At 32.5% G+C, this 15,142-nt stretch overlaps 1 pseudogene; it reads left to right on the top strand.

Moving 5' to 3' along the window:
- Positions 1–12,818: 12,818 nt before the first annotated feature.
- LOC129983898 (uncharacterized) lies at positions 12,819–13,640 on the top strand (annotated as a pseudogene).
- Positions 13,641–15,142: the final 1,502 nt, after the last annotated feature.

Genomic DNA, 15,142 nt, shown 5'->3' with positions numbered 1-15,142 from the left:
TTCACATTGTTGACAAACAAATGGGTTCATGTAGTCTTCTAAAATTGGCTTTTATTCTAAGATAAATAATTCTAAATTGAAAGTTCTAAGAATTAGTTTCTTATTCTTATCCTTTCAAATTACTTTTATGTTCCAAATATAGGAAATTATAAATATAATTTCTAATTGAAAAATGCTAATATTTTTAAGAAAGAATTTTATTGGGATTAAAGGATCCTCTCAGTTAAGATACTTTATAAAGTATAATCTACAATATAAAATAAATTTGCATCGTGGTCAAATGGTTTTATTTGAAAAGGAGGTCCATTGTACTATCGGGAAACTAGATGAATGCGTCGTGTTACTGCAAGCTAAATTTGTGATTATAAATTGTACGTTTGTTCTCTAGACAGGCCTGCAAATGTGTATGTTTATTATTCTTATTGGGGAATAGTTTAAATGATTCTTTAGGTCAGTGTAAGAAATAACAATAAAGACGAGAATGAAATCTATATTATTTCTTTCTATTATTGTGAAATGCATCATGCACATAAAGCTTCGAATAAAACTTTTTCAATAAATGTGTCTAAATTTTATTCCTTGATGTTATCAATGCTATTGAAAATGACAGGCCTGCAAATGTGTATGTTTATTATTCTTATTGGGGAATAGTTTAAATGATTCTTTAGGTCAGTGTAAGAAATAACAATAAAGACGAGAATGAAATCTATATTATTTCTTTCTATTATTGTGAAATGCATCATGCTCATAAAGCTTCGAATAAAACTTTTTCAATAAATGTGTTTAAATATTATTCCTTGGTGTTATCAATGCTATTGAAAATGTGGTGAATCCGCTGTGGATATTCTTCTCCTATGTAAATAGGTGTGTAATATTTTGTGAATTCACTAGTGTTTTGGGGCAGAAAGTAGCAAAAAATATTTTCAAATGTTCTTCCCATTGAAATTGCTCCCAAATAAAATTGTATGCGTTGCTCAACCACATTATACAATCAATTAGTGCAATGGGTGGAACTTAGGTCCATTTGTGCAGGCTTTCTCCTATCTATTCATGTTATCCCAAAGAGAGATCAACAAGCCTTTATTTCCCGCAATATTGCACTTATGCATATACCTCCTGTTATCAAGTTGCATTAAATACGTTAAGAAAGCACTGGCTTCTATGGAGGTTGGCAATAAAAAGTTAAAAACAATTACAATTTTATACTTGCATCATAGTAAAAAAATGTCAATTAGTAAGATATATATTTTATAATCATCAACAGTATGTCAAAGTTCCTCGTTTCTATCTACAAATTTTAAAGAGATATGCTTATTTTGAAATTTAGAGACACAAATCAGAAATTTAGATGGGAAAATTTATTTTAGAAAGGCAAATTTATTTCACACAGAATAACTGCCATACATTAATATTTGTTTTACTGTTCATCATCTTGTCATCAAATAAATTTGCTAAATTTGTGCACTTTGATTAGTCAAACGTTTCAATATCGACTTTACTAAGAAGGTAAGAGAAACTTGAAAAACTGAACATTTGAGATATCTGAGATAAGTACTAGGATGCCGAACAAGATAATAAAATTCTTTGCCCGCATTTCTTTAAAAAAAGAAAAAAAAAAGTATATTTCACTAACAAGGAATATTTGGATATGCTGACGATTTATGTTACAAGTAATCGAAATGTCATTCTAGTTGTCGAAATATACAAACGTCGTTTTTTGAATTAGTAGTATCCTAGAAAATGTTTCCCTAAACCATTCTGTAAATATAAACTACAGGATTCTTACTTTCTCGGAGAGGAGTTGGGGGGGGGATGAAGCTTTGTTGTAGAAATCGACATTTTGGCTTATTTTTCAAGATACCTCTGCCAGAGTACGGAAATCCGTTCAGAATTCGATATTCAAAAAATGATGTTGTGCAGAATATTTCTACTTAATTGGCATCCATATTGTGTTCGCAGAGTTCATTGACTGTTGCAACAGTTGCGTACACAATCCAAGTCTAAAAATTGTACAATTGAGTCCCACCTCAGGTAAAATAAAATCCTTGTTTTTAAGAGAAATGCACTTTAAAAAGCTGAATGGATCAAGAAAGAAAGGAATCATTTTCATTAAGAAAAAAGTTTAATCTTCAAAACGATCACATTTGGGAAGGTAAAAACCCATTCTTCGTGTAAGAGATTCATCATCAGTGGTACTTTTCTATAAATACGCAGTGTGCCATTTTTAGATGCTTAGTTAATCCCACTTTTTACACTAAATAGTGACCGACATGTGCAATTAGTTTTGATTTGCACTATATGCCTGAATGTAGGGATGAATTTCCTTTGGCAGTAGACGCTCTGCAAATTCTTGCCAGTAAATTGTTCAAAAAGCCTGTCTTTATGTAACGATATTTTGGACCGCATGTATACAAGTATTGTTAAAAGAAGGTAACTTCGTGTGGATGTCGAAGAATGCCTTATTATTTTCTGATTCAGCCTTTTAATAATATTTTGTGATATGCATATTATTCTTGAAACTTACAACTCAAGTCTCCCTTAAAAACTGTTAAAGCTATATAAAATTGATCTAAATCAATAAATTTGCCTTTTAATATCTGGAGGAATTTTACAAACAGAAGCATGAAGTTTTGTGTCCTTATTGGTGAATGTAAGAAAAGCATTTCAGTAATTGTCACTTTTTCACTATGAGAGCCGTTTAAAAATTTAGTTTTTGTAAGTTTTTACTATCCCTTTACAGAAGCCAAAGTATTTTCTTGCCTTTGGTCGCCTTATTCGGCGAAATTCTGCAAATGTAAGTCTAATTGCAGTGGTTAAAGAGATAAATGCTTGTTCCATTTTTTGAGAGAGCCCTGTAAAAATATTGCTACCAAGAATTGAAATTCCGTGACTCGAGATGTGGAAATAAATAGCTATTAGAGGCACAGGTAAATGCTGCTTAAGATATATGCAGTGTGGAAACAGAGGCTGATTATTAGAAAGCAGGTAAATTCAATATTAAATTTTTAAACGACATTTTTTTTTTTTTTTTTTTTTTTCACATCAGGCATCTCTGCTTTCTGAAACATTTTCAGAATGTTATAGATTTTTTTTACGTCATTCAAAGCCCGTCGAATAATATTAGTTCTGGTAACGTTCATTGAGTATTTTGTTTTAATAAAGTTACGCTTCAAACGGAATATCATTGGAATATTATATCTAGCTTTGAATAGGATCAGCATTTGTTTTAGCCGCCTGTTTTTCACATGTTCTTGCAATTTAATTTTGGATGAAAACGTGGAAAGCCAAAATCCTTCACGATTCAAAAACATTGCCTGATTCTAAGTGGTTGGAAAATATTTAATTTTAAGAAAGAGGATGAATTGAATTCATTTTATACTGATCACTTTGCCGAACAATTAGTACACCAATAATGCCAGTTTAAAAAAAAAAAAATCTCTTATACACAATGTTCTGTTTATGTATGATTCTCTTTAAAATTTAATTTTGATATCGTTATATTATAGTCTTACACATACTCAAGTTTCATATACATTTCATTCCAGTTAAACGGTTCAAATAATCTATCGTTTAAATGTGCGTTGCCCTTCTTGTATTGTAAATTCGCTTTCTCATTTCACATGAGACTGAGAAGATAAAGAGAACATAAAACAATAAAAGAAAATGACGTGATTAAATAATTCAATAAAATTACGATATAATTTGAATTTCTCTGCAGTCATGTGATATATTGTTGAAAGTTATATAAAAAATTATTTTTAAAAAAATTGTACAATTTAGCAAAAACTCAGTGGAAATAAACTGTTATCATTAGATAGATAGATATATTTTTTTTAATTTGAAAGCGATGTAAATAAACATTATTTTACAATAATATTTTTTGAAGTTCATTAAAGCCAAGTTAATGTTGAGGTCACTGAGTTTTAATTAATTAAAATCCCAATAATTAAAAAAAAAAACTCTTTATAATGCACATTCCCATTTTTCCAAAATGTGCCAAATGTAGCTGGATCCATCCGGTCATGTGCCCATCCACACACACGTTCTGCTTTATTGTTAGTAGAGATAGATGCAAGCTACAGAGATATTAAATTTTATTTCTTTTATAAATTTTTTCTCTGATAATATCGTTCTTTGTTTTTAACAATAGAAGAAAATCACGTGATTAAATATTTAATAAAACGAATGAAATATGCAATAAAACAATCGAATATTTGAGCAGAAGTATAATTTAAGATGTTAAAAACTATGCATAAAAAAAGAATCTAAAGGAATTGACCAAATTCCGGTAAAATTTGCAGTATCGTGCTCTGCTCTTTTTGCAGTTCCTCTCGTACATTTTTTTAATGGTTGCCTTTAAAGTGTGTAGATATTTCGATTTCCTGTAAGTGTTAATACATATAATTCTTATGAAGATGTAAATATTCATTTCAAAAAATTAGGTTTTTAGTCTTCATATCAAAATCAGTGTATGAACGATATTTTGTATTCAGAAGTTTTCAAAAGTAGATTCTCCATTCGAAACTTTAGAATAGAATGATGTACAGCTAATTATAATAATACTCCAATATAAAGAGAGAAAGTTTACTAATAATGTATGATTGAAAATGTCATATGCTTGTAAAAAAAATAATGGAAATAAGCGTTCATTTTTCACAGCCTTTAAAGACTGAACTAAAGATTCTTGGCTTGTAGTTTTTCAGACTTGCATTAACGTTAAGTGCATTCGATGTGTATACATGTAAATCCAAATCTTCATTTTAGCGCGGTCGATGTGATGTGTGGTTTTTTATCTAATAAAAATGAGATCTTTCGCTTTATTATTTTTTTTTTCAAAATTTACTATGCAAACATTTATATTGCCTTCGATATATATAAATGTGCGTAATCGTTTGACTTTAAAAGATGGGACTTGAGGGGTTTTAAAAAATGAATGCCGTAGTTAATTGGTTAAGAACATATCCCATAAATGTTGCAATTTATTTTGGGGTGAAAATAATGCAATTTTTGATGCAAAAGTTTGGATTTCAATTCGATAATAATATATACGCTTTACAATAAAATTTCATTTCTTCATGATTTCTTTGCGTTAAATAAAGAAAAAAAAAGTCAAATCAGCACTATCTTCCATTCTGTCATAAATTTATAGCACAGGTTCCCAAAGTGGTCCAGGTGGACCCCCAGGGGTCCATAGGAGACCACACGAGAGTCCACGTCGACGTGAAAAGAAAACAGGGGTTCACAAGTTGTAAGTGGGGGTCCACGAAAAATTTTCTGGTTTTCATAATAAATAACAAAAATTTTGGCTTGGATTTATCTATCAACGCAGGCAGGTAGCATCGGTAGGTACTCAAAAATATTCGAGACTCGGTTCAAACACAGAATTGAATAGAACAATAGATAATAGAACAAGTGTACACCACATGTCGAGACTTGCTAAGTGCCGCCCGTGCGCCCTCTCGTCCGGGATGCTTGTTTAGACCCGCAAAGGGATGAAATGCGACTTGCGCTGTGCTTGCAATCTACATTAGTATAAATACGAATGCCAAGAGCAAAACGTTACTCATTTGTTTCCTGATATATTTAATGTCCTTAGTGATTTTTTTTACAGAAAAATCTATTCCATTTACAAGCATTATTTCGGTGACAGCAGATGGAGCTCCTGCCATGTTCGGGCGATATCGTGGTTTTATAAGCCATTTTAAAAGAATAATACCAGGACTAATTGTAATTCACTGTGTCATCCCCCGACAACACCTTGTAGCGAAAAATTTGAGTGATAGATTGCGCCTAGGGATTGCAATACCGGACCAAAATTACAATACCGGTATTCGGTATTTTTTAGATCTTAATACCGGAATACCGGTTTTAATACCGGTATTAGAAATTTTAGAAAAAGAAAAGAAACACAGGTGTTTCTTTGTTTTATTTGCCAGTTTTATTAGAAAGGATAAATATCACAAAAAATAATTCGTAACTTATAAATTATAACAGTATATAAAGAATCACAAAAAAGTAAAGGAACAACTTATTTATTTAAATCACAAAAATTTGTAAATATCACTATTCAGTCTGTGGTACTAATAAAAATTATTGAAATGTGATCTTAAAAAACATAATGCATCGATTGTACTGTCGTTAAGCCTGGAAAGTAATTTTGTGCAAAAATTACTAGCTGTCGAAAACGCTCTTTCGGCATCTACGATAATTAGTGGTACTGTTAGCAATGCGCGATATACTTTTTCCAAGTATTTACCTCTAAATCCCTCATCTTTAAATAAATCGATTTCTTATCGGATGGTTTTGGATATAGCTGATTTTTGTATTGTATTTTGTTTCGTTGAAATTTTCTTATTTATCACTAATTCTAATTTTTGTTCAAGAGATAATTCCTTTTCACTATCGACATTAGTGTCATCATAATCTTCGATAACTGCACAGAATTCTTTTGAATGTGGATAGGTTTGTGGGTAAAAAAATTTAAGAAAATTTACTCGAAACTTAATCAGATTTGAATTGGTTATTTTCTTTTCTTCTTTTTCATTTTTAAAATCATTATAATTATGTAAATACCATAAGACATTTTCTATTTCGATATGCCTTTCTTCTGTGCGATTTTTGAATGCAATATATAATCTTCAGATAGTGATGCGTGCTGTTCTGATGTGATGTGTGTTGTTAGGAGTAAACGGTGCCAAAGTGTTTTAAAATCTAATATTAACATATATTCTGTTTTATTTTCAGTTAGTATGTATTTTAATAATATGTCATCTTTTATAGAGGAACGTTTAAATATCTTAACAATTTTTCGTACTTTATAACAATTTTTCGTACTTTATAAATTATAGGAAGCAATTCTTGATGGGTTAATATTTCATTCTCATTACCAATGTCTTCTTCAACAATTACATTGTCATTATCTTCATTGTCAATATCACTCTCACTCTTACTCTCTTCAAAATTGGAATCCGAAGTTTCTATATCCACAGTATTTGCATTCTTCTGTTCTTTATTTTTTTGGTATAACACATCTATTATTTCTAACTGAATTCCATGAGCATAGTACAATTGTTGATTTGCACCAATCAACTTTCAAACTTTTTTTCATAACTGTTGCTCCATCAGTCATTATGTTTACAATTTCTTCTTTCAGGGATAATCCATGTTTCGCTGATTTAGATTTAAGCAATTAATTAGTTAATTAATTTCGCCCGTTAGGGAGACATAAAAACAAAAACGTATACTATTTTGCTATGTTGGCTATCCTTGAACATATAGTGGAGACAATTTTAAAAATTGCTAGTAAATACCGAAAAACCGGTATTTAAATTTGTGTATACCGGTATTACAAAATTGTACAAATGGCTCAAAATACTGGTATTCGGTATACCGGTATTGCAATCCCTAATTGCACCAATCGCTTCAATTTATGATTAACGCAGTTAATAAAATAAGAAGCAATGCTTTGAATACCCGTTTATTTGCACTATTGTGCGATGAAAATGATGAAGATTTCCAACCACTGCTCTTACATACTGAAGTACGCTGGTTGTCAAAAGGTGCATGCTTATCGAGATTTCACTCACTTTTCGAATCAGTGATAGAGTGTCTGGAAACTAAAGCACCAGATTTAAAAGAAAATTTGATCAAATATAAAGCGGACATTGCGTGCGTAACAGATTTGTTCATAAAATTCAATGACGTTAACTTGCAGTTACAAGGGGACAGCCTTAATTTAATAAAAACAAAGGGTGTAATTTCAGCTTTTCTTGGTAAATTGAAATTAATGAAGCACAATATTAGTCGGCGCAAATTCTCCCAGTTTCCGCACTTGTCACAGATAGAATGTCTCGATGAAGATATTCAGACATATGCTCAACATTTATATACCCTGCATGATGACTTCAAAAATGGATTCGAAGATATTCTGTCGATGGAAATACCACCATGGATCATAACCCCATTTGATGAAGCGGAAGAGGCGAATGTGTATTACAAGAGGAGCTACTTGAGCTCAGCACCAACGAGGAACTGAAGCTGAAATTTAAAAAAGGCTATCAAACATTTTGGCTGCAGGCAGAAATCCCCGAAAAATATCCTGGGCTGTGGGAAATTGCGAGGAAATTTTGGATAGCGTTTCCCTCGTCATATCTTGTCGAAAGAAGTTTTAGTGCCGTTACCAACCTGTCTACCAAAAAAAAAAAAAAAAAGAACAGATTGAACATCACAGAACGGGGAGATTTGAGATTACTTCTTACAAAACTGAAGCAAAATATTGATAATTTGCGGTCAATTGATCAAGTACATCCGTCTCATTAAAAGTATGACTATTTTTTATTGTTGATTTCCATTTCAGAGTTCATTGTTGATTTTTTGTCAATTGTTGATTGTTTGTAATAATAAATGTTTATAATTTTGTATAACCACAAGTATCATTTTAATAAATAGGACACAAGAAAAGGTGCTACTTTTTTTTCTTCTTAACACCCCCAATTTAGGGTGATATTTTTTAGGAGTTTTGGGAATACAATAGAAATGTAGCAGCAGGGGGTCTACCGAAAATAGTAAAACTTTGAAAGTGGTCCACGAGAAAAAAAAGTTTGGGAACCTTTGATTTATAGTAATAAAATGTGTTCAGCTTCGTAATATAGTGAAGAGAGTTATAAATTACAAGAGGAAATTCCTATTTTAGATCTCTTCACATTGATTTAAGAAAAAAAATATATTTTTAATTGGATTTTCCTTTTTAATTCTACCAACAAAAAAGGTGAATGTGTATATAGAACAGGATATATAAACACTTTATATATATAGGATATATACACATACTATAGAGGACAGAATGTTTGACCTGGAAGTATCAGATTTGGCACAGATAAATATTGAACGAGATAAATGTGCACTTCGGAGAGATTTTTTTGAACTTTTCATTAATTTTAATGGACATTTTAGCGTTATTACGCGATAACTCCCAAAAATATTGTACAAAACTGGTTTTCACACCATTTAAACTTTTTGACTTTTTATTGATACCAATTTTATTGTGCTGCGAATATTTTCTGAATTTTGAACATTTTTAAAAATATTTTTGCATAATTTTTAAATTAAAACTCCTTTTATGGTTTCGTCAAAGACTTGATTTTGTGATTTTTCTATCGTTATTGCCAAGTGATGAATAAGAATTCGATTTAATATCAATGCAATTTACACGAGAAATAAGAAAGTGAAACTGCATTACCGTGGAAGATAGAAGATAGATTATCCTGAAAGTTAGTTCTTAGTAACACGGCACTAATGGTATTCATGGGATTTGACTCTATGTGGTCAATTCATGTGACGTGAAAGTCACATGCCATGAACTTAGAAGTGATGTTAAGGAGAGCCCGCCGCTTCAGCCAGAAGCTATCTCCTGTAGCGGCGGAAATTTAATGTAATGTAGCCTTGGTCTTGATGAATGCCAGGGACTTTATGTGGTCCTTGGTTGTATATGTCATGAACTTCTGCGCAGGGCATTTAAGTTTTATCCGCACCGCTTTCGTCGATTAGTTTGCCATTAACATTCTCCGCCAAGTATGAAGCGGATTTTTTGCTTACATTTGAAGTTATAATTTTTTACTCATTTTCTTTCCTCTTATTATGTGTTAAAAGAGGAAATACTGGTGTGCTGATGGATGCATGCTTTAATGCGAAACACAAGAGTGACTGTCATGATAAAATGTTTTCTTATTTTCCTTTCAACAATCCTGAGTTGGGTTGTTAGCTTTGGTATAGATTTTTTCAAGCCTTCGAAGTCGGCGATATGCTCCGATTATTTTGAAGAATTCATTCAGTGTGTGTCCATTTATTAAATATAATTGTTCCAGTAAATTTTTAGAAAAACTGTTCGAAGAAAAAGAAATCGGTAAGTGATTTGCCGTCAAAAACAATCAAACAAAATCGTGAGTGCATTTCTAATTTACTTTATTCACATTTGATGAAATTTCTGATAATTTTGAATATGCTTAGAAGGTTTTTAAAAGTTTACATCAATAATACGTTGCATTTTTCTACAAAATTGTATCTAAATTTAATTAATGTAAGTAAACAAATTCCTGTTGCAAAAATAACAACTGCTATGACGCTAAACTTAGGTGGAAGTGAATAAATTTTTTAAAGATTTGTTTAATAAGTGAATCCTTTACTAATTACTGAAAATCCAATGTTCTTATTAACTGTTATAATATATATATAATTGATGTTATTTATTAAAAGAGCTCTTAATTTGGTAAATTGAATGCTATATATAAGAAATATATATATATTTAAGTTTTGAAAACACACGTCATTTAGTTAAGTATATAAATGCAAGAGAATTGATTACCAAGCAAAATTATATGAATTCTGATTTCAGTGGAATATACTCTGCTTCTTCCCAGACTATTACTTTTTCTGAAATAATCGACAGGATCAGCAATTTGCAAAATGAGCTACAAGAACTTCATGATTCTGTAAGAAAGTAAGAGATTCATTCCAGAAAATATTGTTAATGATATGAAAATGAGGGCATTGACAGATTTCACTAAAGACATGTTTTTCTCTATATATGTTCTTCTTTTTTCTTTCTTTCTTTCTTTCTTTTTTAATTCTGAAGATCTTCAAAAATTAAATTTGTCGAAGCATCCAATTGATTTATATGTTGCGTTCTTTGTAAAATTAAGGACTGGAATTTCGAATGAATTTTATCTGTTTTGTGTGAAGTTTGAGATTCTACAGTTTCAAGGTATTTTAATTTTGTAACAACAGTTTTTTTAAATGAAAAGTTGAAATTGTTACCTACATTTCCTCCAAAGTCATTAGTTATTTAAACCATGACTAAACAGTTTGGTTCTGAAAATAAAGACTCCAGAGTCATTATTGATTGCACTGAATTTCCTATATAGAAACTTAGTAATCCAGTAGAACAGAAAAATGATTTTAACTTTTTATAAGAAAACAAATACTTTAAAAGATATGATAGTCATAATGCCTTCAGGAGTCATCAGCTTCATTTCAGCATTATACTGTGGTAGCATATCTGACAAGAAACTTTTTGTTAAAAGTAATCTGATGGATGTATTAGAACCGAACGATGTTGTAACGACAGATAAAGGCTTCCAAACTGAACAAGAACTACAAAACATAGGATATAGATTAAGATGTCCTAAAGGACTGTATTCAGTTTAATATTATTGAAAGAATCGATAACTGCAAGATATCTAATGTAAAGGTTACAGTAAAAAGAGCTATTTCAAGAATTAAAATGTACAAATATTTTGCAGGGGCTCTCCCATTATACATGTTAATACAATGTCACTTCTGAATTTTTTATTACTTGCATGTTGTGTAACTTTCAAAAACCTTTAATTAACATCAAATAATTTTTGAATTTGATTTTTAGTTTTCGGTATTATAATAAAATGCATTGTGAGATTTTACTTTTTTATTATGAACCTTAAAGTTTTCTTTATCTTTTAGTAATTCGAGCTATTCAGTCATTGCTGGGTAATCATGTTTAATAACAAAAGAGCAAAATGGATGGCTCCAGAAAGCATTATTACTATTTTTCTAATTAAATTTGCAGATTTGTGATGGATTCAAAGTGAATTTATATCAAACAACTTTTCTATTGTTAAAAATAAAATGTCAATAGTTTATTGTATTTAAACTGAAATTGACTGTTATCATAATATCATGTTATACCCTTGTGCATGTCAGTGATTTCTGTTTTAAAAAAATACAGGTCTTATCACTGAAAATCAATTTCCATATCAGCATTTATTATATAATTTTTATTCCCAACTTCACTGCTACATGCATGTTTCACTCTTTTTTTTTTTTTTTTCTATTTCTTTAACATATTAATTTTGAATTATAAAATTCTGTAAAAGCATAAAAGTGTTTCTTTCAATTACTCTTTATATCCTATTTAACTTCTCTCTCTCTCTCTCTCTCTGTATATATATATATATATATATATATATATATAGCATGACCTTATTCTTGTTTATTAAATTTACTGTATTGTATGTTTTTGTTTTATTTTATGATATTCATTCAAAGTAATTTTTTTCAATGTAACTTTAGCATTTAAAAAAAATTAATAAATGTTCTGCTTTAAAAGTATATTGTTCAACATTATGTTTTTATCGGTGATAAAAAAAAAACTGTTGTTTAGTATTGTTACAAAAAATTTTCTACAACAAAATACCGTCCATCAATCCTCATCCATCATGCTGTCTAATCCTCCAGTTTCTTTACTTGTCGGCGACTCCGACTCCTCTCACACACAACTTCTGACGATACACACGACTTCATCGCAGCTTCGACTTCGATGATAGGCTTATCAGGGCACCCGTGTAGCGGTACTACAAAGTGAAACTAAAACTGACATTTGCCACGAGGTTCAAATTGACAATGCTGTAGCGGTACTACAAACTGACATTTGCCACGAGGTTCAAATCAAATTGACAGTGCCGCTTGGTGGTTATTTTTGATCTCGGCATGTATGCAAATGAACGACTCCTTCAGTCTATTTTTAAACCAGCGAAGCAAGAGAAAGAAAACACTGCCGCTACCGGAACGATTCTGACTTAATCTTTAAGCGTGTTTTTTCACCAATCTTGCAATTGTACAAAGTCTTGTAAATATGTTGTAATTAAATTTTCTTTAACTTAAACCTTGTTTTCTTAGCTCTTGCATATTTTAAATTAGGCCGGAAAATTTGTAGGTTAGGCAGGACGGCAAATTTGTACTACCCCACAAAGTAGTGACCCGGATAGAAGAAACTTTAACGCATCAAGATGATTAGCGAGCATAAAGATGTTTCGCTAACGACTAATCCTTCAACAAATGACGATTCCAGTCCTGTCGTTGCTAGAGTGTCGTTCAAGGCACCACCATTTTGGAAACGGAATCCCAAATTATATTTTGCACAGATTGAAAGCCAGTTCGCCATTGCTGGAATTACAAAAGACGAAACCAAGTACCATCATGTTGTGGCTGCCATTGAAACAGATGTGATAGCACAAGTTAGTGACATAATTTTGAACCCACCTGAGGAACTAATGTATGAAGCTTTAAAGGAGAGCCTGATTGAGCAATTTGCAGATTCAGAGACTCACCGGCTTAAATTGCTACTACAAGAGCTGCAACTTGGGGACGATCGTCCGACTCAACTCCTGTGCAAGATGCGAGACCTCTCTACTAAGGTACCAGAAGACCTTCTGAAAAATTTATGGTTACAACGCTTGCCCACAGCTGTACAGCAATTCCTAGCTGTCAGCACCGGTGATTTAGATGCTCTTGCAAAGATGGCAGACAAGGTCTTGGAAGTTACTGACTCGTCATCCATCCACTTGGTCGAAGGCCCGAATAGCGGATGCAAGGACTGCCACACACTTCGAAGGCAAATCGAAGAGCTCTCTAAATAGGTCAAAGATCTCCAGGATACAAGAACAAAATGGAGAAGACAATCCCGAAGTCCAGCTCGTGGAAGATTTTCGAGAAGCCATTCTAGTTCACGAAGATTCGACCCCAGTGCTGGAATTTGTTGATTTCATCATAAATTTGGAAGCACGGCCAGAAATTGCAAAAAACCTTGCAATTACAATCGGGAAAACTAGAAAGGCCATCGCTTGAGGCCACAAGCGTATACGGCCAATCTAAAAGAATGTTTTTGGCCGACAAATCAACTGGATTCCGATTTTTAATCGACACAGGTGCCGAAGCCTCCGTCATTCCAACAACTATCCAAGAAAAGAATTGCACTGCCTCTAAACTCAAACTATTTGCAGCAAATGGAACTACTATTTCAACTTTTGGCGAAAAACTTTTTACCTTGGATCTAAACCTTCGAAGAGTGTTCCGGTGGCCATTCATAATAGCATCTGTATCCCACCCCATCATTGGAGCCGATTTTCTTAAAACCCTCGGTTTGCTGGTCGATATGAAAAATAACTGCCTCATCGGCACGAGCACTGGAAGGAAGATTTCAGTTCAAATGATAGCCTCGTCTGAAGGAAAAATCACTCTTCTTGCTGAAGACTCTCCTTACAAAGAACTTTTGATGGAGTTTCCCGAAATTACTCGAGTGGAAGCAAAGGCTCAAGTGGAACACCATATTGAAACGACTGGTCCTCCGGTATTTTCAAGGGCAAGAAGACCTGAGAAGCTAATCGTAACCAAACGAGAATTCCAATACATGATCGATCAAGGCATTTGCAGACCATCCAAAAGCAGTTGGGCATCACCATTGCATATAGTACCGAAAAAGAATGGAGACTGGAGACCTTGCGGCGATTACAGAAGACTGAATGCAGTTACAAAGTCTGACAAATACCCGATACCCCATATCCATGACGTGGCACTTCTACTAGAAGGAAACGTCATTTTTTCAACTATCGAACTTTTTCGAGCTTACCATCAGATACCGGTGAGAGAAGACATACCGAAAACAGCAGTCATCACGCCTTTTGGACTTTTCGAATTTCCCTTTATGAGCTTGGGCTTATATAACGCGGCGCAGACATTCCAAAGATTTATCCACAGCATTTTGCAAGATCTCGACTTTTGCATACTCTACATCGATGAGGTCTTGGTTGCATCGAAGAACGAAGAGGAACACATCAGCCATCTACGTATCCTTTTTAAGCGTTTTCAAGACCAAGGAATTCGAATCAACCCTTCAAAGTGTAATTTTGGAAAATCTCAAGTAAACTTCCTTGGATACAAGATTACCGAAAAGGGAATACAACCAATGGAAGACAAAGTTTCCTCAATCGTCAATTTCCCCAAACCCTCAACTGTACAGGAGATGAGATGGTTTTTAGCGATGATGAATTTTTACAGACGTTTTATCCCGCATGCCGCATCTACCCAAGCTCCATTGTTTTATTACCTGAAAGGTGCAAAGAAAAGACCTATAGTTTGGACAGTTGAAGCTGAGAAAGACTTCCAACAGTGCAAAAATGATTTGGCAAATGCTGCAACTTTGGTTCACCCATCATCATATGCTAGTATTTCCTTAACCGTTGATGCATCCGACACAGCCATCGGAGGAGTTCTACAACAAAGCTCTTCGGACGGCTATCAACCACTTGCATTTTTCTCAAGAAAAATATCGACG

Source organism: Argiope bruennichi, chromosome 9, assembly GCF_947563725.1.
Source record: "Argiope bruennichi chromosome 9, qqArgBrue1.1, whole genome shotgun sequence".
Classification (NCBI taxonomy): domain Eukaryota; kingdom Metazoa; phylum Arthropoda; class Arachnida; order Araneae; family Araneidae; genus Argiope; species Argiope bruennichi.
Note: the sequence above shows the minus strand (reverse complement) of the source record. Positions and strands in the feature narration are given on the sequence as shown.